This window comes from Lolium rigidum, chromosome 4 (assembly GCF_022539505.1).
Source record: "Lolium rigidum isolate FL_2022 chromosome 4, APGP_CSIRO_Lrig_0.1, whole genome shotgun sequence".
In the NCBI taxonomy this organism is placed as follows: Eukaryota; Viridiplantae; Streptophyta; class Magnoliopsida; order Poales; family Poaceae; genus Lolium; species Lolium rigidum.
Genome location: NC_061511.1, coordinates 255,776,104 through 255,785,763, shown reverse-complemented (window position 1 = coordinate 255,785,763; position 9,660 = coordinate 255,776,104).

The following is a 9,660-nucleotide window of genomic DNA, read 5'->3' as shown; positions in this document are numbered from 1 at the left end:
TAGCTTGAACTAATTAAGATGGATCCTATGTTTATAAGTAGTAATGCATTTTCTAATGATGGTTTAATTTATAGAACACTACTTCATTTGGTCTACTAAGATGGAAAGGTAGGGTTTAATATTTTATGTGAACTGATTCCTAGGTGAAAGGTTTAGGGTTTTGGTGATGCTTCACTAATTGAAGTATTAACTAGGCATGAGGCATGGTAGGGTTCTAATTATAATCCAAGTTAATCCATGGGTTGGAATTCAAATGTAGTTTAGGATTTAAGTGGTGATCACCAATGTGATACACAACTAGGATTAAAATATGAGCATAAGCTTTGGTTATGTTTCACTAATGGTACATGGTTCTCATCTACAAGATTAAAGGTTGGTTTGAACAAGTAGAATTTAATACTACTCTAATATTCTCTAGGATAGACATGGATATGGTTAGCATCTATAACCTCTCTCACTTCTCAATATCTTGGAATATCCTAAGGTTCTACTCAAGAGATGATGATATGATCCTCTAAATAGATGGTTTGCCTAGGAATTCTACCTTGAAATCTTATGTAGCTTGTTCTTCAGGAAATCTGATAAACCTGCATCTTGTGGTATGCCTCCACCTCCTAGCTTCTTCATCTTGATCCTAGCTAATTCACATGGAAGGTCTCAAGTGTTTGGTTTCCTTGTAGCATGGTACAAGGTGTCCAAATGGAGGAAGGGTGTGGCTCTATTTATAGGCTTGGGCAAGCTCTAGTGTCATGACACATAGGTGGTGACTCTTGTGTTGGTTTGATGAGTAAGGTGCTTGGTTGTCATGCCCTCATCCATAGCAATCCTTTGAGCATGAGGTGGCAAAGCTTGGGATGCAAGTCATGTAGATATTTTCATCCCATGTGGCAAGATCATTATCCCCTCATATGATTTATTTTGGATAGCCAAGTGGCATTTGCTACTAAATATCTTGTGGATGGTTTTATTATTGTTGATGAGTCACTATATTATATTTGATTGGATTTATATTATAATATTGGTGAAAAGGTCAAAGTTGAGGGTTATTCCTCAAATTTGGATAGTTGGATTTGATTTCACCAAGGCATGATCATATGAGTTTCAAAATACTCATAGTTAATTTTATACAAATAGTTTAGACTATAATTCGTAATGTAAACGGATTTAGTTTTATGATATTCAATGTATTTAATAAGTTAGGATTTAAATAAGAATGTGTGGCTTTTATGCATTTTAGACCCTATGGTTTACCTTATTTATAAGTGAATTAAATTACACACAAAGGTAGTTGCTAACTTTTAAGTGTTGTGTAAATCTAATTCCATTTGATCTAATACATAGATCAAATCATCTCTACCCAAAACAAGGTTTAGCAAAGATCACAGTGAAGTTTATAGCGCTTGACTTGATGATCTACTTCAATTCCGAGCAAGTCAAGTGAAACTTCGATTCTTGTGGTAAGTTTTATTTGAAGCGCGAAAATTCCCCGGATTTTCTATGCATGAATGCAATGCACACTTTGGTGTTCTCTCATTTTATTGCCTCTAAACCCGGGATATTACAGCCTCTCCCCTTAAACCGAACTTCGTCCCGAAGTTCGAACGCCCTCATGTTTCGGAATGTTGAAATGTCTTGAACAGATCACCATCCTTCAACTCCATGGTGATCCCACTAGATATAGTGGAATATATCCCTTGTCCAGATCCTTCCTGGAGACTTCTGATGACTGGCACTGATATTCTCTTCAATTCTATGGTTTCTTCCAACACTCTAAGCTTATAGGCTTACTCTCCAAAGATTCTTGGATTAGGACATCTTATTGAGTTAATGGACTTTACTAATGGCTATGGTGACATCTTCCTATTTAGGTACTTAAAACTTGGTTCTACCAGCTGCGGTAATCCAGCTGCGATGTAATATGGCACTATGGTGTACCAGCTGCGATGTTCAAACCTCAATTCTAAAGGATTCATTTAAAGTAGGGTATTGTTTTCCCTTACTACCATAACGAAAGTAATGGTACTTGGTAAGGTATTTACAATAGGCATGGTCCTGGTTGTTTAGTCCTACGAATGGATTAGACTCATTTAGTCCATCCAATCATGGCTTCTAGTTTATAAGCTAGTTATCTTCCTTTTGGTTTCTTTAGGTTCCATGAAAGGAATCTTTCTAATAATCATTAGTTTTGGTATAGTCAAACTCCTTCGATCTTTTGTATCTTCTTAGGCTTTGATTGTCCTCCGATATCTTCTTCATCCAACTTCATCAGTATTAAACTTACTTGAGTTCTCTTGGTTTCGAGTAATCAACAATTACCCACTCAAGTTAGGGTCTAACTCTTACTTCTTCGAGATATGAACCTCGGCTTCTGGTCTGACAACCTCCTGAGAGTACTTTTATATGGGTACTTCCCAACAACCTTATAAAAATAAGATCGGACTTCCTCTCAGTTCAGACCTTCTTCTTGGTCCATCATAATCCAAATCATATTTAAATACTTCTCCTTCAGCCTTCCTCTCCCCCTTGGAGTTTACTAATGATCTTCAAACTTCCTTTCTTCTAATCATTAAACTCCAAGGTTAGAAGATTGATCTTGGTCTAGCTTGTAGTTTGTACTTTTCTAGAGTCTCATCAAGAATTCTTTCTGGTGTATCCACACAGTTGTGGGTATCCATTATGAATCCTCCGACTAAATATTTACTAACCACGAGATACCAGCTATGAAATACTAGCTGCGGAATCCCCCTTTCTTTTAGGTAAAGAAATGTTCAGGCTGTGAGCTATCTGGTACCAGCTGCAGACTACCTAGTACCAGATGTGGCTTATTGGATAGCAGCTGTGGCTATTTTATGGTTCTAGTCAATATCTACTTACCAGCTGTGGCTACTTACATAGTTTTAGTTAAGATATACCTTACTTTACATTCTTTTTCTTCATGGTTATCCTATATCAGCTATGGTCTTATTATACCAGCTATGACTTCACTTGTCTATTTTCCTTCTTCTAGGGTTTGTTTTGCAAGATAACCACTTATTGACACTATGAAAATAGTATTATAAGTGACTTCACTTGCATTCCCTTCTTCCATAGTGAATATGGCTCCACTTCTACTACTCCATATTCACTATTTTTCTCACTTTCATGATACTTCCATGTTGAAGTACTCCTTGATTGAGGATAAAAGTGAGTTTTGATTGGTCCTTCCTTCAGATTGTTGTGGTTGCTTCCCACAATTTTACTTCCTTCTTCTAGTGAACCTTCATCTTGTCTTCAAAATCTTCAGAATTCGTCACTTCCTCACACGAATACCTTTACCCTCTAGACCTATAACATCAAGTAAGAGCTTGATATTGCAACATGCATTTGCATATCAAAGTCAAACTTCATGTATGGATCTAGTCAAACAATGAAAATCCAATAAAATCCAAGAAGATTCAGCTTTGTGTTTATAATACACATCCTTCTATGCCTGAATATAATAGTTGGGTAAGACATCCCTAAACATCAGGATCAGATGTGCAATATATAACACCACATAAGATAGGCTTAGGTTGTGATACTTAGCACTTATACGTGAATTTCTACTATTTGTCTCAACATTTATCTTAATTGCACATTTGCAATGAGACAAACTTGAAACAAAATGGCTTGGGATAGTTGAAGTTAACCTAGTTTTCTTTGGAAGTACTAACAAAATAGTATACCCTATATGTGCTATTGAAGACTACCTCCTATAATACAATTATTTCTAATATGTCTACTCTAAACACATGATTGTTTAGAATATACCACCTATAACTCTAGGATTTCTCTATGTGATATGCTCTAAATAAGCCTTCTTTAACTTAAGGACTATGGTTCTAACATACTTGGTACAGTTATTAGGATTTTAAGGCCTAAGCTTTCGAACTCTTCCCTAAATCCTACTCCTTATCATTCTTTTGTTATCGTACTGATGATGTTCTACTCCATCATACCATGATTCTCAAGTGAATCATATATGAGTACCTAGCTTTATTATTGAAAAGTAGAGTTGTATAACTCCTATCACTCTTCCTTACCTCCTATGATTGACTCATCATAGACATATACTACCTCATATTACTTATCTACATTACTTAACATCAGTCATTTGACATTTTAAATGACTCTTACTTAACCATAACTTGCATTGGTATACTTCTTCCAATAGGATATCTTCCTTATGGTTGTATCCTCTCTTTGGACTACCATGTATTGTATACCAACTGTGGTCTACTACCACCAATTATCTTAAGCTCCAATGGTGTTCTAGTTATTTGGAATGAAGCAAGATAACTAACTAACTTTACTTAAGAAAGATAGATAAGAAAGATTGACTCAAGTGTGTCAGGATTATTCTCAAGTGAATACCCATCTCAAGTCAAAAGAATAGTTGGTTTAGTTAAAACACTTCCTATAGACACTACCAAACCTATAGGTCTCCTTTAAAGGGTTTTAATCCTAAGGTCAAAGCATTTGCTCTGATACCAGCTGTGATGACCCAGCGTACCACTGCATGGTGTAGTACACAAGTCGTTGACATAACACAAGTGAAACACCGTTCCACCCATATTACATCTCTCAGAGTGGTACAACAGAAACATATGCGAGTCCAAGGTATGTCTATAGAAGTACACACGAACAGTTTACATAAGATCCACACAACCTCCTACTTTACAGTGAGGTAAAACTTCAAATAAAGCTCCAGAAGAACGACTCGTAATCTATCTTATTGCTAACTCAAGTTCAAGAGCTACTTGGCTTGCTATAGAAATCTAGCTACTTAGGTGCTAGGATTAGGGAAAGATTCCCTTCTATTGCTAGTCTAGGTTTCCATAATAACTGATGCAGGAGTTGACTCCATTGACTACGTTGATTGGATTCTTCATCTTGTTGCAGTTGACTCCTTTGTCTTCGAGTTCCACGGTAGTTTCTCCTTCGGTGCATTGCTCTAAGAAGGGGGTTCAAACGAGATAGAATGAGTACGAGCGTACTCAGCAAGTTCATATTAGGAAATATGTGTATCATGCACTAGCTACAGCCATAGACCAGAAAGTCATAGGCCAATGCAAGTTTTTGTAAACATTTCTTCAAAAGGTTTATTTTATTCTGAAAACTATGCCCGTCAGTCTTCACAGGTTGACCAGAACTTCGTGGAGTTCCTTTCCCGCCGCGTTCGCAGTTCCCTTCCCGGAACAGGGAGTGACAGCCACAATTTGATACACTCTGCAGAGGTGCGTTACTTTTCCCATAAGAGACCTTATCCTTGTTGCCAACCAGGCGTCGGCTTTCCCGTCCACACTTCCTTTGGTGTGAGGCCAGGTGTAAGATCCAAGCCCACACCGCCTTCTCCGCGACTGCAAACCCACCCTTTTGTCCGACCCGTACACCTCCAGTAGACTTCCCCCGATAATACGGCTTTACTCATGGTGTACTCCGGACAATCCTTCATAGATCGGAAGAGATTAACATCACCAATGGATGGGGATTTAAAAGGATTTCCCAACCTATTGCGGCAGTGCCTCCGGCACCCCACCGTCTCTCCGATCCGTTGGCGTGCAGAAGGGAAAAGATACGGCTGGCTTCCCCAGAGCCATTATAGATCTCATGGTCAACGCGGTTTGTACGGCGCTAGAATCACCGGACGGCATTGGTAATTAATCCTAGGGTGATATAACCCATTGCAATGGAACCTCCACCATATCAACACATACCATGGTTCCATTGCCCACCACATAGTCATATTCATAATTGTAAAATAATACTTTGCTTTTCAATGCATGAGTGATAAGTATAGTACTTTGCATATAGTTTGATACAAATAATCAAATGACATGAGCAAGCGATGAACTTGCCTTTCTTGACTGCAAGATTATGCAGGCAAAAGCTTCGATACGTGAGAACTCCAAATGCTGAAATACCATCATCGTCCGGTAAGGACAATGTTTAAAGAACTGGCAATAATGCTATAATGCATAGTATGAAATGCAATCGTCCCGAGCGTAACCTAATCCCGATGATTTAAGATTGATGAGTTGTACAGATTTCTTTAGGGTGTGTTGCACTTTTAGAATGGTTCTCAAACAAGGTTCTTATTAGGGTTTGGTTATATTAGCATCATAATCAAGTGATATAAGACATCATAACAATCATACACATAAGGAATAATGGTGGAATAATAGGTAAAGAACAGTTGTTAATTTTAAATTCTGCAGAACATGATTGATGATTACTTATACTATACTTCAAAAGAATAACTTTTGAAGAACATGTTAATTAAGAATTAATGAGTATTTCAAAGAAGGATTAGGGCTTCTAAGGTTTGATTAACATTTGTACTTCAAAAGAATAACTTTTGAAGAACAGGTTAAATATGAATATGATCTACTATACATAGGAGCTATGGCTTTCTAGGGTTTACTATTGGGTTCATCTAGTTTCACTAATAGGAACTAGTTGGTTTCTTAAATAGAATGGGTTTCTATATAACAAGTATTGGCAGTTTTTATTGCTATGGTTTCTTCTAAGCATCATATCAAAGGATGGTTATTTAAGATGGTTCTATAAATTAGCTATTAGGGTTTACGATGGCTTCACAATTGCTTTACTAAATAATCTCTAATGGTTCTAAGTTAAGTGACTTATCATTTCCTAAGTAGGGTTTAGTTGAATAGGAGCATGTGATGTGAATTGCTACACAAGGTTGGTACTAGGGTTCATCATTATAGTTCTACTAGGGTTTAATGGTTGAGGTTGATCCTAATGGTATGGTATAATGGATTGATGATCAATGGTGCTAACATGTGGTAACAAGCTAGGGTTTATATTTAGGTGGCACTAGTGGATCATATAGATTTTAAATTGGAATTAGAGACATGAAATGATGACTCATGTGAATTGGCTCTATGTTGGTAGATCCTGACTTGTATTTGTTGGTCACATAATAAGGTTCTCTATGTAAGGTGAAATTCACATGATCACATGTAACACATAACTAGGGTTTTGGAGTTGTTTCTAATTTAGGGTGATCACATGAATTAATGAGATCAAGGTCTTACTCAATATTGAAACTAGGGTTTCTAAATTATGGTACATCTCCTAAAATTATAATTGGCAATAAAGGTGTGGTAACTAATTACTTTGAAACAAAATTAATAATGGTTTAACATTTTATTAATTTTTACAAGAATTAATATTTAGGGTAACTTTTATTTAGGTTTAATTGAGAATTAGGGTTTAACAATTTGTGATTAGGTTTTAAAATAATTAACTTGTTAATTAAAGAATGTTTAAGTTATAAAATTTTGAGTTATCAAAATAATTTTGGCTTTTAATATTTTCTTGATTATTACTATTTAAAGAAAATAGAAAATAGTAAATTGCAAATTAGGGTTTATGAATTACTACTAATAATTAAGTTAATGTAAATATGGTAAATAAAATTTAATCCTAACATTTTACTTAGTTACTGAATAGTTAAAATTTAATTTTTAAACTTCACTAATTATTGAATTCATATTTGCATTTTAAATAAATGAAATGGCATAATTAAGAAAATTAAAAATAAGTGAATTTTTATTTTGACACACATTTTTATTTTATATTTTATTTGAATGGAGTTTATTTTTGTGAACATTTTGATATATTATTCAAAATTTTCTGAGTTGATATGAATTTTCTAGAATTTTGCAAAGTCTCAGCAATTTATCGGAATTTGAAATAAAACGAAAACACTAAATGTACCGGTTGGTTATCTAGCTCCGAGAGACGGACGAGTGGGACCAAGTCCAGCGTGGCAGCCACGTGAGCAAGACCGAGTCAAAATGTTTGACCGACCCGGGGCTCAACTCCGGCGAGCTGACCCCCGACGACGGCGGCGCTAGGGGTTCCCGCGGACGTGCGACTAAGCCTAATCGACGCAGACACTAAACGCCGAACCGAACGGTGGTGGTGCCTCCGCCAAATGGTCACCGGAGTTGCTCCGGCGAGCACCATCTGCGGCGGCGCACGTCGGCCAAATATCAAATCGGGGCTACGGTTGATGATTAAGCGAGCGAGATGGTCCCTGAGATGCGCAAGAGTCACCCGAATATGCTCGGTGGGCTCGGTGAGGCTTGAGGTGACCGGAGACGAGCTCACCGTCGCGGATTCCGGCGATCCGCCGCAAGGGGAAAATCTGAAATTGGCGTTGTACCGGGCCCTCCTTGATGCTCTGCTCCTCCAGATGACTATACTCGATCAGGCGCTTCGATTGAGCTACGCCATGAACTCCGGGATGCTCTCAATCGACGGTGCCATGGAGGTCGCCGGCGACAGAGACTTGCAGCTAGAGGAAGAATTAGGAAACGAGGGAGGATAAGGATTGGCTATGATGAACAAGGGCTTCACGGAGCTTCTGCTCGAGTTTTTATAGGTCGGGGGAAGCACTGTGGCTACGACACGGCGACGGCCATGATCGGAGAGGTGTCGGTGTCTGGAGGGTTCCTATTGACGAAGATCTTTTCCTCCAGGATAAGCTCGGACGTGAATCATTTAGATAGAGCTTTGAGTGTGCCTGCAGCGTCCGGCGGCGTTCTTATCCTCGTCGGAGACAGCGTCTCATCGGCGCCTCCGCGCTCTCGAGCTCGGAGACGACGACGACGTCGTTTTTCCTCTCGCACGAAATTTAAAGCAATCGAATCGGTATGTGGCTTTGGGCTGGGCCGCGTTCGGGCTGCGTTGGCCTGCTTCGGTGGGTGCGGTGCTGGGCTGCGACGAAGAGGTAAGCCTGGTAAGCCCCTCTCTCTGTTTTCTATTTTCTTTTCAATTTTCTGTTTTTATATTCTGATTTGAATTTGCTATTTGAATTCAAATTGATTTCTGGTTTCTTTTGCAGGTTCTAAATTATTTGAGTATCAAAACAATTTGATAATGTTTCTCACTCGTATTGTTTTGTTTTTAAACAACCATTTTATAATTGATTAATTTTATGTTCTCATGAGACACAACTCAAAATTTAAAATAGGTATAGATTTAGGGTTCATCTCAATTGCCTTTTAAATTTAGGAATCAATTCTGTTTTAAAGGATTTGAAATTGAGAACATGTGAAGGTGAACATATTCTATTGTGCTAGTGCTTATTCATAGTGATTACTCACATATAATTTAATTATGGGGTTTAACAAATGGTAAAGGAAATGGAATTGGTTCATGATTTTATGTGGAGAATTATTCCTAAGGTTTTAAGAAGATGGTTAAGAAAGTTCTATAATCACTAATCTGGTTTTAGTAAACTTTAGCTTGAACTAATTAAGATGGATCCTATGTTTATAAGTAGTAATGCATTTTCTAATGATGGTTTAATTTATAGAACACTACTTCATTTGGTCTACTAAGATGGAAAGGTAGGGTTTAATATTTTATGTGAACTGATTCCTAGGTGAAAGGTTTAGGGTTTTGGTGATGCTTCACTAATTGAAGTATTAACTAGGCATGAGGCATGGTAGGGTTCTAATTATAATCCAAGTTAATCCATGGGTTGGAATTCAAATGTAGTTTAGGATTTAAGTGGTGATCACCAATGTGATACACAACTAGGATTAAAATATGAGCATAAGCTTTGGTTATGTTTCACTAATGGTACATGGTTCTCATCTACAA